Raw genomic sequence first — 18,860 nt, 5'->3', positions numbered from 1 at the left:
ACGCATTATTTTTTTTTAAAAAAGAGGAAGAGATAACACAGATAATGCTACACCAATTAGCCTGGAATCAGTAGCAGTGGAATGCATGGAGTCCATTGTAACAAGAATGGACAGTGCTAACGGATTACAAAAGTGAAACAATCATTTTGGATATTTTTGAGGCTGTAACTAATAGAATTGACAACGATGAACCAGTGCATGTAGTTTCATCTCATTACCTGAGGAAGAATGTGTTGGTTACAAACTGAATTCAACGAAAGATCTATATGAAGAAAAGTTGGTTCAAATAACATTATATTCACTAGAGTTTGCAAGAATGGAAGTTATTGCATAGAACACGGCTAGAAAGGTTAAAGGCAGAAATGTTGTTCCTGATAACCAGGATCAACAGAAGCAGGAGTCACAGTCCCAGGATACAAGATGATGATACAGGACTGAGATGATGAGAAATTTTGCCAACCAGAGACTAGTGAGTCTGTGGGATCATCTGCCACAGAAAGCAATTGAGGCCAATTAGTTGAATATTTTCAAGAAGGAACTAAGAAAAGTTGTTCGAGCAAAATGACCAAAGGGTAAAAAGCTGAAGCACGGTACCAAATTGGATGATCAAGCATTATCATATTTTTCATCATAGAATTCCTAAAGTGTGCAAACAGGCCCTTCAGCCCAGCAAGTCTATACCGAACCCCCAGACACATTCCCTTCCCTTATTATTCAGTGTTTATCCCTGCACACTGTGGGCAATTAGCATTGCCAATTCACCTAACCCGCACATCTTTGTATTCTGGGACAAAACCGTATCACCCAGAGGAAACCCACGCCGGAGGACATGTAAACTCTGCACAGACAGACAACCAAGGCTGGAATCGAACCTGGGTCCCTGGGGCTTTGAAGTAGTACTTGACCATGTTGATTTCCACATTCCAAATTTTTATGAAAGATTTGAGTTCAAGTGGACAGTGGCGTGTGAGGAAACTACGTCAACTTGAAGTTCTGCCTGCATACCGCATCCAAATTGGGAGCCATCGTCGTGTATCGGGATTTTATGCTGGAGGCGAGGATTCAGATTGAAACTATGAGACAGTGGAAGTGCAGTAGATGCATAGTCGAGCATAGCCAGTTGCTAAAACGTATCTTGTACTTGCTAAATAACAAAGGCATAATCCATTTAGCATCAATCTGTTCATAGGGCAAATCTGCTTTAAGATTAATTAAAGTCATGAGTAGCCTAATCCCCAACATGCATCCGACTCTAATAAGGATTCTGTGGGAATCAAGGATACCAGCATGAATTACGCATACAAAACCGAAGGTAACTTGCTCATCACCATCGTACCATCATCCACGGGGTACATGAACAACGAATGCAAAATCTATGGGATGGAGGGTCTGCGAGATCAAGGTCGCCATGTGCACAGCCATGCGACCGGATGGCCGAGATGTATTTATAAATGGCACTTGTTTAGTAGTCCAAGGAGAAATGATGACGGGGTGTGATATCTTAGACTCACGTAAAGAATTGAGTTTGATCCTGAAGTTACCCTCAATTCAGAGTGCAAAAAAAGCTGAGTTGTCAGCAGTATTCGGTGTCGTTTCCCACACCCATAATTTCCCCATGCCAATCACTATCTGTTCCGAATCTCACATTCACTTCCAATTTGTGTACCGATTGAGTGGAGGTGGTTCGCATCTATTGAGAAGAAACAATGCCCCATTGAACGTATCATTCATATGACTGTCGAAGTGGCAAATAAGAAACCACAAAGTGAAGGTCGACTGCAACCTGATTGCTGTGTAATAAGCTGCAAATCTCCTTTCTTCTGCAACAATTCCCATTTAATTAATATTCAGCTCTTCTGCTTGCTCTGTGATTCTGCCTAATCTCCATCTCCGCATGTTAATGCACATATCAACTTTGTGCCCATTCACTTTAATCTTTGTACACTCTCTGTGTAGTCCTATCTGCACAGACCTATCTGTGGTCTTCTCATCTACAGAAACAGATCCAAAAACTGCTGGAAAAGCTCAGCATGGCAGGAAATATTTGTGGAGAGAAAACAGAATTAATGCTTCGTGTCGAGTAATCCTTTCTCAGAACTGCCTTCCTATCTAGTTTTGTGACACACAAACTGGTAGAGACTATATTCATTTCCACCATCCAATGCGTCAGATATTCAATACAGAGGCATGTCTGTTACACTCCGCCCATGGAAAGAAGGAAAATGATAATGCCCCCTTGATCACAATTGTTTGTCATTTATTAATTAACCATTAGAACATAGAACATAGAACAATACAGCACAGAACAGGCCCTTCGGCCCACGATGTTGTGCCGAACATTTGTCCTAGCTTAAGCACTCATCCATGTACCTATCCAATTGCCGCTTAAAGGTCACCAAAGATTCTGACTCTACCACTCCCACAGGCAGCGCATTCCATGCCCCTACCACTCTCTGGGTAAAGAACCCACCCCTGACATCTCCCCTATACCTTCCACCCTTCACCTTAAATTCATGTCCTCTTGTAACACTCTGTTGTACCCGGGGAAAAAGTTTCTGACTGTCTACTCTATCTATTCCTCTGATCATCTTATAAATCTCTATCAAGTCACCCCTCATCCTTCACCGTTCCACGGAGAAAAGGCCTAACACTCTCAACCTATCCTCGTACGACCTATTCTCCATTCCAGGCAACATCCTGGTAAATCTTCTCTGCACCCTCTCCAAAGCTTCCACATCTTTCCTAAAGTGAGGCGACCAGAACTGCACACAGTACTCCAAATGTGGCCTAACCAAAGTCCTGTACAGTTGCAACATCACTTCACGACTCTTGAATTCAATCCCTCTGCTAATGAACACGAATACACCATAGGCCTTCTTACAATCTCTATCCACCTGAGTGGCAACTTTCGAAGATCTATGAACATAGACCCCAAGATCCCTCTGTTCCTCCACCTCACTAAGAACCCTACCGTTAACCCTGTATTCCGCATTCTTATTTGTCTTTCCAAAATGGACAACCTCTCACTTGGCAGGGTTGAACTCCATTTGCCACTCCTCAGCCCAGCCCAGCTCTGCATCATATCTAAGTCTCTTTGCAGCCGACAACAGCCCAATATTGTTCTATCCAATTCAAGGGATGGGTCTTACTGTTTGTCTAGATTGTGGCAAGTGTATGCCTGAAAATTGGATTTCCTGTGGCAGTCTATTATTTCTGATGCTGGATTCCAAAAATATGAATTATTCCAAGGAAACCCAGTGCAAAAGCATTGCTTTGCCATCCAGATTACGGTTGACATGATTAAAGACCCAACACTAAATCTTGCCTAAAATCAAAAATATTTCATCCACTATTTTACCAAGAATCAATCTCGTACTTGAAGCATTCAGATTTAAGTCTGAGTGCCGAAGATTCACAACTATCTGAGACATAACTAACTTATCTCCGCTTAAATGTTTGAAGGTATAATTTTTAATACTGACCAATATTTCTAGATTTTTCCACAATAATCATGGGTGTGTTAAAGCACATAAACAGGCTATTTGACCTATCGTGTTTGCATTAGCTCAATGAATGCGGGACTATTACTTACTTACATCCCATGATCCTTCTCCACACCTTTTCATATTGGCCAAATAAAATCTATTGTCCTCCCCCTTGCCTGCATTGAACCTGCTGCTAACAACATTCAAAGCAATGTATTCCATATCCTAACGGCTCATTGAGTAAATTTTTTTTCCCTCACTTCACCCTTGCTTCAATTACAGATCACTTTAAATCTATGCCCTCACTTCCAAGTACTTTTCCGGAGACTGGGCAGTTTCTCCTTATCTCTTCATTCAGCCTGCTTATGATGTTGAAAAACTCTATCAGACTTCCTCTTAGTTGCCTTTTCTTCAAGCAGAAGAGTCCCAAATTCTTAACTCAATCCTCATAACAGTACTTGTTCTTTGCTATTTTTGTTAATCGTTTTTGCACTCTTTGCAATGCATTCAAATCCTTAATATTATGTGGATTATTATTAAGAACTGTATACAATACTCCATATATGATTTAATAAGTACTTGCTCCAATTTCAACCTGTCTTTATTCTGGTACTCCATAACATTACTAATGCAGCCAATGAAGTTGTGTGTTTTATTGACTGGCCCTACCTGCTCTGCCGTGCCCAAGGATTTCTTTAAAATCACTCATGGTATGTGGGAACCACTGTCTAGGTCAGCATTTATTGCCCATCATAAAATGCTCAGGCGGCAGTGGAGAGTCACCCACATTACTTTAGGTCTGAATTCACGTGTAGGCCAGACCAGGTAAGGATGGCAGTTGAATTCCCAACACGAAATAGTGACCCAGATTTATTTTTGACGTTGGGAAACAGTGTCATGATCATAATTAGAAATATAGAATCACAGAGTATATAAGAGACTTTTTGGCCTGTTGAATCTGTACTGCTAAAGCAAATTTGCACCATTCTCAGTTTTCAGAAATGGCTCCAAAGGCATGAACTTTATGATATTTCAAGTTCTCATTCAACTATTTCTAACAGGTTGTGAGGTTACCCACCCCAATTACTCTCATAATCTGAGTGATATTATTTTCTTCAAAACGCATTGAAACCTTTTGCCCTTCACCATAAACTGGCACCTACTTGTTATTGCACCTTCGAATGGGTGTGGCAGCTGATTTCTATCCAACTTGTCTATCACCCTCCTAATCTTATGTGCCTCTGTAGGAGCTACCCTCAACCTTAACAGCTCTGAAGGAAAACAACCCGACCTTCTCCAGCCTGGTGCTCCACCCAGGCAACGATTTTCCTGCCCTTCCAAGGCCTGAAACGTTGATTTTCCTGCTCCTCGGATGCTGCATGACCTGCTGTGGTTTTGCAGCACCACATTCTTGGCGCTAATCTACAGTATCTACCACTTTCACCCCAGGCAACAACGTGGTGAATTTTCTTTGCACTACTTCAATGTGATTACGTATTTCCTCCAGTGTGGTGAAATAAACCGCACAAAGTACACTCGATGTGACCTAATCAAAGTCCAGAATAACTCCAACATAACCTCCCTTTTCTGATAATCTCCAATTGGACTGATAAAGATAACTGTCCCATATGCCTTCTTAACTATCCTATTTAGTTGCCCTGTGAACGAGCACAGAAAGATCATCCTGTTCTTCTGAGTGTCCTAGTGTCATGAGGCTTTGTTCATTCTTCCAAATTGCATCACCTCAGGCTTACCAGTGTTCAATTCTATTTGCCATTGGTTTGTTCATCTAACCGCTCTCCTTAGATACTCCTGCCGTCAAAAACATTCTCGCTCCCTGTCAACCACCAATCTTCATGGCACCCTCAAATCTATTCTTCAAATCGCCATTTTCATGCAACTGTTACATGAAATGACCAAGAAAGACATTAAATGCCCTTTGGATTCTCAATTGCCCATTTGTTTTAAATATACATATGGAATTCAAATTCCAACTTCTGCCACGGCAGGATTTAAAATCAAGTACTTAGAACATCACTTGGATCTCTGGACTAATTTTTGATGATAATATCAACTAGAACGTCAAACGCATGTTTCTGCAGTTAGGAGTATAGGGTTCCTGACTTCCTACATATTTCAGTTTGAAAATTTCTTTGGGCAAGCAAGTGCTGATATGCTTTAAAATTAGATATATTTATCCTTTTTTTACTCCTGTTGGAGGCTGATCGAGTTGCTGTAGTGCATCCTTGCACATGGTATGTACTATTGCCAATGTACAGCTGTGATGGAAAGAATAAGTGGTGATTGTAAAAGAGGAGTTGTTAGGAGAAATTAGAGGATTTCAAGTCCTCTTCTATTAACCAATTTAGAAATTCTTTAACAGGAATTTTAAATTCACGGTTCACATTGATAAGCAATAAAAGTTTGACTGGAGTTGTCATGTTGCGGTTATCTGAAAAATAAATTACAGGGCAAACCGGATTCCCATATGAGGGTTGCTGTCAGAATTTCTAAGCACAGCAAAGAAATCTCAATACATTGCACAATAATAAAAAAAAGTTATTCTACACTTGTCATACGAACATTGACAATCATCAAACAGGCAAATTGAGGACTGCAGATGCTGGAAATCAGAGTCGAGATGGCCAGAAGCAAAAATAAATCGACTACACTGACATCTATAAGTAAAAATCTACTTAATTGAAAGCATTTGATCGACCTGTGCAGTAGAAGCCTATGAAGACTATCATAAAGTCTGACGACTTACCATTTCTTTGCAATGTAGCCTATCAGGAATACAAACAGAGAGATGCATTTTATTGGATAATGGCGAGGGTGCTTGCACTCAAATCAATCCACAATCCACTTTGTGGTTTTCAATCAGACTACCTACAGTAACTCTATCTGTACAATAACCTTTCATGCCACTCTCCTCCAAACCTGGGGAAACGTTTGCATTAGCATTTGATGAACCTCCATATCTTCATCCACTGGCCCATTTGTCCATCAGCCGTTAATGGAAAATATGAAGCAAACTTACTCGCCATCTAATTTGTGGTATGCCTGCCCCTGGATGTGTTTTGTGGAATAGTGTGGTGTTAATGTAACCAGCATTCCAATAACTGTTGTTTGCAGACCACAACTCTTTAATGCAAGAAAGAGATAGCACTTCAATTGTTTTGCAAACCATAATGTAAATCGAAATTTTGTTGTGAGTAACCGGATAGATTTGTAACTCGCTGTATCCACTGATACATAACTTCCCTTTCCTGATATGGAATTGAATGAAACATTTGACTTATATTCACTGATGAAAAGTCTGACATGCCAACCAGCCATATCAAACCACTGTGGAAATATTGAAAAAGCAGAAATATTATGAGGTCGTGCTATATTACTAAACAATCATCACCAGTCCAAATACCTGGAGAAAATTTGTTCAATTTTAGACAGAAGATTAGGCAAACAACAATCCAATAAGTCCTGCTTAGAGCATTATAAGTCCTGCTCAGTTGAAATAAAATATCCTATCATTTGGCACGGCCAAGAGACAATCTGTTACATCACTACAGACAAAGTCTTGGAGGGATATCTGCTACCTGTGGGCTTTGGTGAAGAAGCAAGGAGAGGGAAAATTCCATAGTATCTTTCCATACTCATCGATTTACTAATCGCAGACATGTCATTCTTCAAAATTGGCAATACAAGGAACAGATCTAGAAACGCCATCTGGATTGGAATGGCAACTTGAAACTCTTAGTTGGGCTGCACACGTGTTGGACGAACAAAATTTCCAAGAAAGCAGAAACTAACAATTTTCCACTTCTATGCATCCCCATCTATTTTCGAGAATTGACATAGTATGACTTAATTTAAAATGTCAATACTAGATAATTTTGTGTGATATGCATCAGAATAAAACAATTCCTCCTATTGTGTCTGTGCTTTTGTGTTTTTTTTTAGTTTTGCAATTAATCCAGTCCCACGCACATTTGCACTGGCTCTGTAAAGTTGTCCTTTCCAGTGCAGAGCCAGACGGCACAGTGGCTCAGTTGTTAGCACTGTTGCCTCACAGCGCCAGGGGCCCAAGTATGATTCCAGTCTCAGGCAACTTTTGTGTGGAACTTGTATATTCTCCTTGTTCTGCATGGGCTTCCTTCCACAATTCAAAGATATGCAGGTTCTGTCGAATGGCCGTGCTAAATTGCCCATAGTGTTTAGGGATGTGTAGGTTGAGTACATTAGTCAGCGGTAAATGTCGAGGAATGGTTGGAGGGTCGGTGTGAATTTGTTTGGCTGAAGGACTTGTTTCCACCTTGTAGGGATTCTATGGAGAGCCAAAAAAACTCTTTATTTTCTGTCAAAATAGGCAATGCATTCAAAGTGCAATGCACGACTGTAAGATTTAAAATATATAATGTCAAAACAAGTCTTTTTGCAACAATGGACATTTGACATATTCTGTTTTTCAGATACATCAGCTCCTTTTATGTTAATCACAACTGAATCCCTGTTGTTGTTGCTCCGTGGACCCCAGGACAACTTCATGAAAAATACATCAGAAAAGGTTGAGTACAGAACACAATGTATTGATTTGGCAATGTGCAAACAACCACAATTAATAAATAATTCAGAAGTATGAAAACACCTAAATAACACTGATACTAGTACATCATAGAACCAAAGCCATTGAGATGTACAGCACGGAAACAGACCCTTCGATCCAAATCGTCCATGCGACAAGATATCCTAATATAACCTAGTCCCCGTTGCCAGCACTTGGCCCCTATCCCTCCAAACCTTTTCTATTCATATACCCATCCAGATGCCTTTGAAATGTTGCAATTTTACCAGCCGTCAACACTTTCTCTGGCAGCTCATTCTATATACATACCACCATCTGCATGAAAAGGTCTCTTTAATATCTTTTCCCTCTCATCCTTAACCTATGCCGTCTAGCTCTGGACAACCCTCATCCAGGAAAAAAAACTTATTTTATTTGTCCTATCCATCAGAGAAAGGCTTTTATTCTGGAATAATTTTCTTTGTTCAAGAGAATAATATCTGCCTTTTGATATCTGATGTTTTCACATGAGGCAGGTTGCTTGCAAAGTTGAACCCTGAATACTCTCAGGCACAATAAGCAAACAGCTTGACCTTTACAATAAGTGAAATACTAAACAGTTTATTAATATGACTCTAAACAAACCTGTTCGAAACAATGAACACACTTGAACTTCAATCAATAAGCTCACCTCTGATGGAAAAGTTCAAGAGTTCAACAATTGAATGCAGCAGGACTAAGACGATGGAGAGAGGAAGACTGTTTTGCGAACCTACTGCTGGCTAATATTAAAACGTAGGATAGCGTGGAGACAGATATTATGGAAGGTGCGAATCTGATTGAACTTTTTTTCAAATACTTGTAGATATAAAAAATGACAGCAGATATTCGATTGATGATGAACTTGAAATCTGAAAGTGTGTTTGTCCATGTATTGCATAAAAGTTTGGGAAAATTTGCATTTCATTAGCTAAAAAGAGATGTAGTGACGTAAATGGCAACTGTTTAAGATAAATATTTTCGTTTTAATTGGAATAGAAGGAAGCCTGCAGCAAAACTTCCATCGATGTTGGAGTTATAGTTGCTACGCTTTATTAAAGTTCTGATGCCAGGAATAGTTGATTATCGATGTTTCTTTTTCATTCTTTCATGGGATTGTGAGCGTCAAGGCCTAGAAAAGTATTTGTAGTCCATTGCTAATAGACCAGTTGGCAGCTAAGTGTGCTGCATGTATGGAATGAGCTGCCAGAGGAAGTGGTGGAGGCTGGTACAATTGCAACATTTAAGAGGCATTTGGATGGGTATATGAACAGGAAGGGTTTGGAGGGATATGGACCAGGTGCTGGCAGGTGGGATTAGATTGGGTTGGGATATCTGGTTGACATAGACAGGTTGGAACGAAGGCTCTGGTTCCGTGCTGTACATCCCTATGACTCTATGACTAATGCATTGTAAAATAAATCGTCCAGTAAATTTGTCAAAGATAATTTGACTTCCATAGACCCATGCTGTTTTTGTTTCAATTAATGTTTTTCCACTGACTTCAAAAAGTCAGTGAGTCCGGAGTCACATGTGGGCCAGACCAAATAAGGGCTGAAAATTCCTTCCCTGAAGGACTTGAGTTAACCATATAAATTAAATCTCTCAATCCTATGCTGCTGAGCTAACAGACTAGTGCTCAATATATGATCACTCCCTTCTTGACCCTGCCTTTGAACTAAATGTTTCTGAAAATTTGACTGTACAAATAGAATTTGTGTTATTGCGCCATGATCTCCCCCTTCCTCTCCCATCTTCAGAAAATCCTCTGTTCTCTTTTTGTTTGACCGCTTGTCTGAAACTAGGAAGATGCCTCAACAAGCAGTTCCCACAGTGTTATATGCACAGAAATATGCTTCGAATTAAATATGGGACAATTTTCGCACTTGCTACTGCACCAGCGATAGAAGGTACGTCAATAGGACGGGCTGGAGATTTATGGGACAAGTGTTGGCAATTGCGTTGAGATTAATTTAGGATATCTGGTCCGCATGGATGACTTTGACAGAAGGTTCTGTTTCTGTGCTGTACAACTTTTCATCTCAGTGCTGCGCTCTCAGTACAGTACCCAGTCGAGAACAGCCTGTTCTCTGGTTGTTTTCTTTTTGAAGTCAGTGGAAAAACATCAATTGAATGAGACAAAAACAGCATGGGTCAATGGAAGTCAAATTATCTTTGACAAATTTACTGGACGATTTATTTTACAATGCATTAGTCATAGAGTCATGGGAATGTACAGCAAGGAAACAGACCCTTCGTTCCAACCCGTTTATGTCAACCAGATATCCTAAACCAAACTAGTCCCACCTGCCAGCACCAGGCCCATATCTCTCGAAACTCTTCATGTTCATATACCCATCCAAATGCCTCTTAAATGTTGCAATTGTACCAGTCTCCACCACTTCCTATGGCAGCTCATTCCATACATGCAGCACCCTCTGCGTGAAAAAGTTGCCCCTCAGGTCTCTTTGATATCTTTCCCCTCTCACCCTAAACCTATGCCCACTGGTTCTGGACTCCCCGACCCCAGGGAAAAAGACTTTGTCTATTTACCCTATCCATTCCCCTCATAATTTTGTAAACCTCTATAAGGTCACCCCTCAGCCTCCGATGCTCCAGGGAAAACAGCCCCAGCCTGTTCAGCCTCTCCCTATAACTCAAATCTTCCAACCCTTGCAGCATCCTCGTGAATCTTTTCTGAACCCTTTCAAGTTTCACAACATCTTTCTGATCGGAAGGAGACCAGAATTTTACGCAACATTCCAACAGTGGCCTAACCAATGTCCTGTACAACCGCAACATGACCTCCCAATTCCTGTCCTCAATACTCTGACCAATAAAGGAACACATGCCAATAGTATAGGTTCTGTCTTTTGGATGTTCAGAAGGCATGATAAGTTGGAACCTCACCTTCAAATACTTTGGCACATCAGGGAGTGGAAGAAGTACTGGACACTTTGTTTGAGGAGGTGGTCACAACTGGTCAATTAAGTCAGTGATCAGGACAGCAGGGTGTGATTGTAAGTGAGGCAGGTAGGGGGATCCTCAGTTCAGGAATGGAGAAGACTCAGCTCTCGAACATGTTCAACAGGTTTGAGGTACTTCCACTTTGTGTGGATGAGGAAAAGGGCTGAAGGGAGGATGAGCCAGCTTACTATGGCACCATGGTTTACGAGGCCTTTCAAGAGGGGGAGCAAACAGACTATTCAGGGATCAAACAGGAAGATAAGTGAGGTTGTGTAGCTCTCATATTTAAGTGGTGGTGAGACATGATATGGATTCTATGGAGAAAAAGTTTGAACACATTTTGGTGAAAATTAGTAATTCTAAGAAGAAAAAGTCACTGTTTGGCGTAGTCTGCAGACCACCAAATAATAAAATCACACTGGAGCGGGCAATAAACAAAGAAATATCTAATGCCTGTAAACATTGCATGGCATTACCATGACAGATTTTAATCCACATGTCGATTAGCTGAATCAGATCAGTTGAGGTGAGTTTCCTTGGACAATATGTAATGGAACCGACGTGGGAGCAAGCTATCCTCGATCTTGTCCTGTGTAATGAGACAGCAATAACTAATGATGCCATAGCTAGGGATTCTCTTGGAAGGAATGATCACAGTATTGTTGGATTTAGAATACAGATGGAAAATGCAATGACAAAAATCCAAAAACCAGAGTGTTGTGCTTAAACAAAGGAGACTACTGTAGGAAAAGGAGGAGTTGGCTATCAATGACTAGTGGTATGCCTCAGGAATCAGTTTTGGGACCGTAACTATTCACAATTTACCTAGATGATTTAGAGTTCAGGAGAACGTGGAGCGTGCCAAAGCTTGCTGACGACACCAAGATGAATGGTAGAGCAAAATGTGCAGAGGTTTATGAGACTTTCCAAAAGCATATAGATAGTTGTGAGCAGGAAAAGATCTGGCAGATGGAATACAATGTTAATAAATGGGATGTTGTCCATTTTGTAGGAATAACTGTAAAAAGGACTACTGCTTGAATGGTAAGAAAAATCACAGCATGTTGCTGTGCAGAGGGGCCTGGGTATCCTTGTGCAGAAATCACAGAAGGTTGATCTGCAAGTGCAACAGATAATTAAGAAGCCAAATGGAATTTTGTCTTTCATTCCTAAAGTGGTTAAGTTCCAAAAGAGGGAGGTTACATTGTAGCTGTATCGGGTATTGGTGAGGCAACACCTGGAGTAACACGTGCGATTTGTTCTGATTCCTTGTGAAAGGATCGACTGACATTGGAGTATTTCCAGAAGAAGATCACTAGGTTGATCCTGGAGTTGAGGGTGTTGGCTTATGAGGAGATACTGAGTAGAGTTGGATCATATTCATTGGCATTTCGAAGAATGAGAATGGATCTCATAGAAACATATAGAAAATTATAAAGGTAATAGATAAGATAGATGGTATGTTCCCACTGTTAGGTGAAACCAGCACAAGAGGGCATAGCCTCAAAATTAGGGGACTAGATTTAGGACTGATTTGAGAAGGAACGTCTTTCCCTAGAGAGTTGTGAATCTATGGAATTCCATGCCCAGTAGTCGAGGCTTCCTCAGTAAATACTTTTAAAATTAAGATACTTTTTTTTCACTGTAAAGGTGTTCAAGTTTATAGTAAGAGGGCGGGTAAGTGGAGCTGAGGCCATGATAAGATCAGCCTGATTTCGCTGAGTGGCAGAGCAGGCTCGAAGAGCCAGATGGCTTACTTCTGCTCTTAGTTCTTATGTTATTATGTTCTTAACGGCCTCTCATCAGATATTACTGGGCCAATGTAAAGGCCCTGGAATGAGGGGTAACAATTGATTTAGAGTAGAGTTCACAATCCCAAAACAATGACTGCAAATAAAATGTATTTCTTTTTAACAGATTGGCAGGCAGTGACTCGTACGATTTCATGTGAGTCAGTGCTTGGGACAGAATTATTCAGTTGAATCAATAGGATGTGGGAAACATATGTAAGATTTCCAAATTTGCTGACGATCCAAACGTCGGTGGGTGTTGTTCAAAGGATGCTTGAAGGTATTTGAAATGAGTTGAGTGGCTGGGCAGGTAAGTTGCTGATGCAGTGCAATGCGAGTAGAAATGAAGTTAACATTTCTGTGTGAAAAACAGAAAGGCAGATAATTATTTAACTTATAGTATGTCACAAAATGTGGACAAATGAAAGGAACTGGGTATTTCTGGACAACAGTCGATGAAAAATATAGGTATGTGCAGCAAGTAATTAAGAAGGGAGAATTATTGCCCTTCTTTGCAAGACAAGTTGAGCTCATAAGTTGATATGCATTTCTGCAGTTGTAACCGTTATTGGTCCATACATCTGGAGTATTGCGTGCAGTGTTCATCTTTCTATCTATGAAAGGATATGCTTGCCATGAGGAGAATACAGCAGCGATTTACTGATGTGTTACAACGAATGGCAAGACTGACCAATGGAGAGATATTAATTCGACTGGTGATGTACACACTGCAGTTTGAAAAACAAACAAGAGATAACTGACTGAACTGGATACTGGTTTAGCAACCTCAAAGCCGAAAGAATTGCAAATACTGCAAATCAGAAACAACAACAAAAATTGTTGGGAAAGCTCAGCAGATCTGGCTGCACCTGAGGACAGAAATCAGGGTTCACATTTTGGGTTCAAGTGACTCTTCCTCAGAACAGGGAACATCTCCGGGCCATCTGCACCAACCAACCCCACTGCCCCGTGGCTGAACACTTCAACTGCCCCTCCCTTTTCACCGAGGACATGCAGATTCTTGGCCTCCTCCATTGCCACTCGCTAACTACCCGACAAATGAAGGAAAAATGCCTCATCTTCAACTTTGGATCCCTCCAACCCCATGGCATCAATGTGGATTTCACCACTTTCCTCATTTCCCTTCCCCCCACCTTACCCCAGTTTCCACCTTCCAGCTCAGCATCGCGCTCATGACCTGACAGACCAGTCCAGCTTCCTTCCCACCTGTCCATTCCACCCTCCCCACAACCTATCACTTTCACCCTTACCTCCATCCACCTATTCCACTTCAGCTACCTTCCCCCCAGCCCCAGCCACCCTCCCACTTATCTCTTCACCCCCGAGGCGCCCAGCCTCATTCCAGATGAAGGATTCTGGCCCAAAACTTCGATTCTCCTGCTCCTGATCTGCTGTGCTTTTCCAGCACCATACATTCGATTCGAATCCCCAGCATCTGCAGTTCTCACGTTCGCCCTGAGGAAGGGTCACGTGAGCCAAAATGTTAACTCTGATTTCTCTCCACAAAAGCTGCCAGACGTGCTGAGTTTTTCCATCAACTTCTAACTTTATTACTGTTTTAATGAAGTTGGACACACTGATGCAGGGAGATATTTTCGCTGACTTTAGACTGAAACTGATTCCTATCTCAGGAGGCTATATAGGCCTGAAACTAGGAAAAGAAATCTTCACTAAAATAGTCGTGAGTCTCTTGATTGACAGCTAGAGATGTCTATGGGATGGAATCACTGAATATATATTTTAAAAGAGGTATTAAAATGATCAAAGATGTCAAGTGGCATCGACAGCAAGTGTGAATGTCACATTGACTCAATTACAATCACATTGAATTCCAGAGTCCCTCCAATGGCTGAATTGACTTTGTCTACCAGCGTTAAACAGGAAAAACAACATGTTTCCGCCTGTGGCTGTCAGGGGTCTATTTTGTTAATGTTGACCTTTTATCTAAAAGAAAACAAGGTTTTAAGACAGAGGAGATGGGGAGACTATTGTAAACAGCTTGTGAGTCCTTGGAATTTATGTTGAAAGATGGACGAACAAAAACATCTAAATGGGTGTGATCAAAATCTCGCAAAACCAGAAACTTCAGTTTCTTAGTTTTCAGTAGCAATTGTTGCTGGGTCTGTTGCTTCAGTACATCGTTCCCTGCTACACTCTGTCAGAGTTCCTCGAAGATTTCCTGAAGTTGCATGTGAGTTACAAGAATGTGCTTATGGGATATTATGGGAGAAAGTGAGGACTGCCGATACTGGAGATCAGAGTCGAAGTGTGTGATGCAGGAGAAGCACAGCAGATCAGGCAACATCCGAGGAGCAGGAGAATCAACGTTTCAAGCATAAGCGCTTCATCAGGAGGCTTATGAAAAGCTTATGCTTGAAAAGTCAATTCTCCTGCTCCTCGGATGCTGCCTGATCGGCTAATCAATTATTATAGAGAAAGTGAGGACTGCAGATGCTGGAGATCAGAGCTGAAAATGTTTTACTGGAAAAGCGCAGCAGGTCAGGCAGCATCCAAGGAGCAGGAGAATCGACGTTTCTGGCATGAGCCCTTCTTCAGGAATGAATTATTATGTTAAGTAGTTCAATACACGTATGGTGAAGTTAGTTCTTTTTTTCTTTATTAACTGGAGGGCATGAAAAACACGTTTGCATAACGTCGAGTAGTTTGACCAATTGAATTGTCTATGGATCACTGCACTTTGCATTACTTGCAAAATGAAAACAACAAGTGTTGTAGGCTACCTTAACATATTTTGAGGGGACCTGGTCTCGTCCAGAACAAACTCTGTCCTCTTCTCAAGATCAAAATTTCTAATTCCAGTTTGGGTTTATAATTATTCGACTCAAAGTCAGGGAAAGGTAAGGGTTAGTGTCTTTCTTTCAGGTGGTCAATTTTGTTGTTTAATCAAGGTTTTCCTTGTGTCAATGATGGCATTTTCAGTCACTAAGAGTTTCCTGGCGGTAGAAGAAGTCACTTCCGGTGTTTTACAGGAAGTGAGCAAGCAAAGCTCCAAAATTGGCAAGCAAGCTGGCATTGGGGTTGCCTGTGTCTGTGAGAAAAGGGGAGATAGGTGTCGCCGTCTGCGAGAAAAGGGGAGATAGTGTAGCATTTATGATTGCCGGGAATGCGATCAGAATCTTTGGTAATGGATGAGATTCGTTTGAAAATGAAGCAGCTTGAATATGAAAAGTAAATGAAATAGCTTGAACTACATTTAAAAGCAGAGGAAAAAGAAAAGGAGAGGAAGACCCCAGTATAAGAAAGAGAGAAAGAGAAGGAAGAGTGAAAAGAAATGCAGAAGGAGAGAGTTTTTGAACTTCAGAAGTTGGAACTGAGAACTTCAAGTCAACATAAAATGGCTGAAGCAGAGATGAAGAGGAGGAGGTCGTGATGAGGACAGTAATGAAGAGCAACCCCATTGTAACCAAAGGCCTGGTGGGGATTTGTTTAACTATGTTGATATGTTGCCAAAGTTCGATGAGAAACCTTCTCATTTCATTGGAGAATGTGGCCAAACAAATGAAACGTGGGTATTTTCAGTACAAAGTTGGCAAGTGGAGTCAGTGAGGTATTAGCAATACTGTCAGAGGAAGTATTTGGGGAGTATGATGAGTGAAAAAAAATCTTCTGTGCATGTAAAACTTAACACCAGAAACCTACACAAAATGTTTTACGAATCCAAGGAACAGTGTTCAAACATACAAAAAGTTTGGAAGAATTAAACTAAGTAATTTTGATAGGTGGGTAAGGGCATTAAAAACAGATCAAATATATGACTGTCTTAGGGAGACAATTAGTTTGGAAAATTACACAAATTCACATCCTGAAGCAATGAGATTAGATTCCCTTCAGTGTGGAAACAGGCTCTTTGGTCCAACAAGTCCCCAGCAAACCTCCGAAGAGACACCCACTCAGACCCATTTCCCTCTGACTAATGCATCTAACATGATGGGCAATTTAGCATGGCCAATTCACCTAACCTGCACATCTTTAGATTGTGGGAGGAAACCCACACAGATACGGGGCGGATGTGTAAACTCCACGCAAACAGTCACCCAAGGCTAGGATCGATCCTGGGTCCCCGGCGCTGTGATGTAGCAGTGCTAACCACTGAGCCACCGTGCTGCCCTGATAGTCTGAAATCTGCCCCATAAGGGGAACCGAAAGTGCTGTACACAGGGAGTAACACGCAGAGCCCCGTTCATTAAGGCCAAAGCCTGCGTGAATGGAAAAGCAAAGGGGAAAGTTGAAGTTAAATCAAAATATATATTGCCCCCAGATTGCTAAATAGTGTAACTAAAATCTTGCACTGTGCTGTCACATCACAAATGATTTCCAAAAAGTATAAGTATTGAGAAAGATGAAGTTTTGAATTTTCAAAAGATAAACAGTGCTATTTTGAGAATCTGGGGTAAACAGCGCTCAAACAGAAAATGAACATACTCCATCGATACTTGCATTAGTCGGTGTTCCTGGTAAGCAGAATCCATTTCTCCACAGCATTGTCATAAGCAATGCTCCTGATGTAATACAACTGCTTATTTTGATGTTTGATCAGTGGAAAGAAAGTAACAGTATTAAATAAGTATCGTTTATTTATCATTATAGTAGAAATGCAATTTCTGAGAGGAAACAATCTCTATTCAATATCCGCACGTTATTGAAAATATCTTAGACTTGCGAGACATTGTAACTTTAGATGTTCATCAATCAAGAACAATGGGTAATGAAAAAAAAAGTAAAGCTGAAAGGGAAATCCAGAGGTTCTTCAAGAAGTGTCAAAACAGAGAAAATACGATTGTAATGCTATGGTACAACTAAATGAAAATAAAACAACTGTGCTCCAACAATATACCCTGGCTGAGCATTTTTAGATCGAACTGGTTTCCAGACAAATATTGCTGAAAATGTGTTGCTGGAACAGCGCAACAGGTCAGGCAGCATCCAGGGAACAGGAGAATCGACGTTTCGGGCATAAGCCCTTCTTCAGGAAGAAGGGCTCATGCCCGAAACGTCGATTCTCCTGTTCCCTGGATGCTGCCTGACCTGCTGCGCTGTTCCAGCAACACATTTTCAGCTCTGATCTCCAGCATCTGCAGACCTCATTTTCTCCTCCTGATAAATATTGACCTGATAAATCCCGCACTGACCAGGGTGAAGTAAATGTTGTCTCACTGATCAGTATTTGAATCATGTAAACAAGCTGTAAAGGTGTGCCTCTGACTTTGCCATGGTCTGCCAAGTTTTAATAGCAAGAAAATACAAGGCAGATTGCAAAGCAGACAGTCCATAAACTGTCAGCTGATTTTATACTTCTGCATGTCTTGTACTGATAATTCATATTTAGTGTAGATTTAATGTATTATATTTACAGCATAAAAATAAATAGTGTTAGTAACATTTAGCATTACTGTCTTGCCATTTTAAATTTCAGCGGCAAAGCAGAGAGCTGTGTGCAAGCTGACATCAGAAATTTACTTTGAACAACATGAGCTTGCACGTCACTGTTCCACATCTTATGTTAGAGACAAAGATAAACTTGAAATTCAAATTAACTTATTTCAACGTTGGATCGCACACTTACACTTTTAAAATCCGTTTGTGCCATACCAATGGAATGCTGGTCATTTGTCATGAAGTACAAACAAAACACTTCACGTAACATTATGATGCCACGTTTGGAAGCTACAACTGTTTGAAAAGCTTAGTGCATTGTATGATTTCAATGAATAAATTTACTCAGCAGTTTTGCAATTCTTTTCTTGGAAACTTATTATCTGGGCAATCGTTAACTCTCGAATTATCTGCGCTCTCAAGCCACATCCAGCTGATAAGCAAGCACATTATCTCAGTTTCTGGACTAAGACACAAATATTACCAAAGCACTAACGTCTGGCATTCATTCATCAGACTGCTCAATCTTAGAATGGAATGCAGAAACCATGTTTTAACAGGGGAGCAGCTGTTATCTATTCACTCTTTCCATACCCCTCA

Source organism: Chiloscyllium plagiosum, unplaced genomic scaffold (genome assembly GCF_037043375.1).
Source record: "Chiloscyllium plagiosum isolate Xiang-an unplaced genomic scaffold, Cpla_swu_hap1 HiC_scaffold_35, whole genome shotgun sequence".
Classification (NCBI taxonomy): domain Eukaryota; kingdom Metazoa; phylum Chordata; class Chondrichthyes; order Orectolobiformes; family Hemiscylliidae; genus Chiloscyllium; species Chiloscyllium plagiosum.
The sequence above is the reverse complement of the archived record's forward strand: the minus strand, read 5'-3'. Positions refer to the sequence as shown.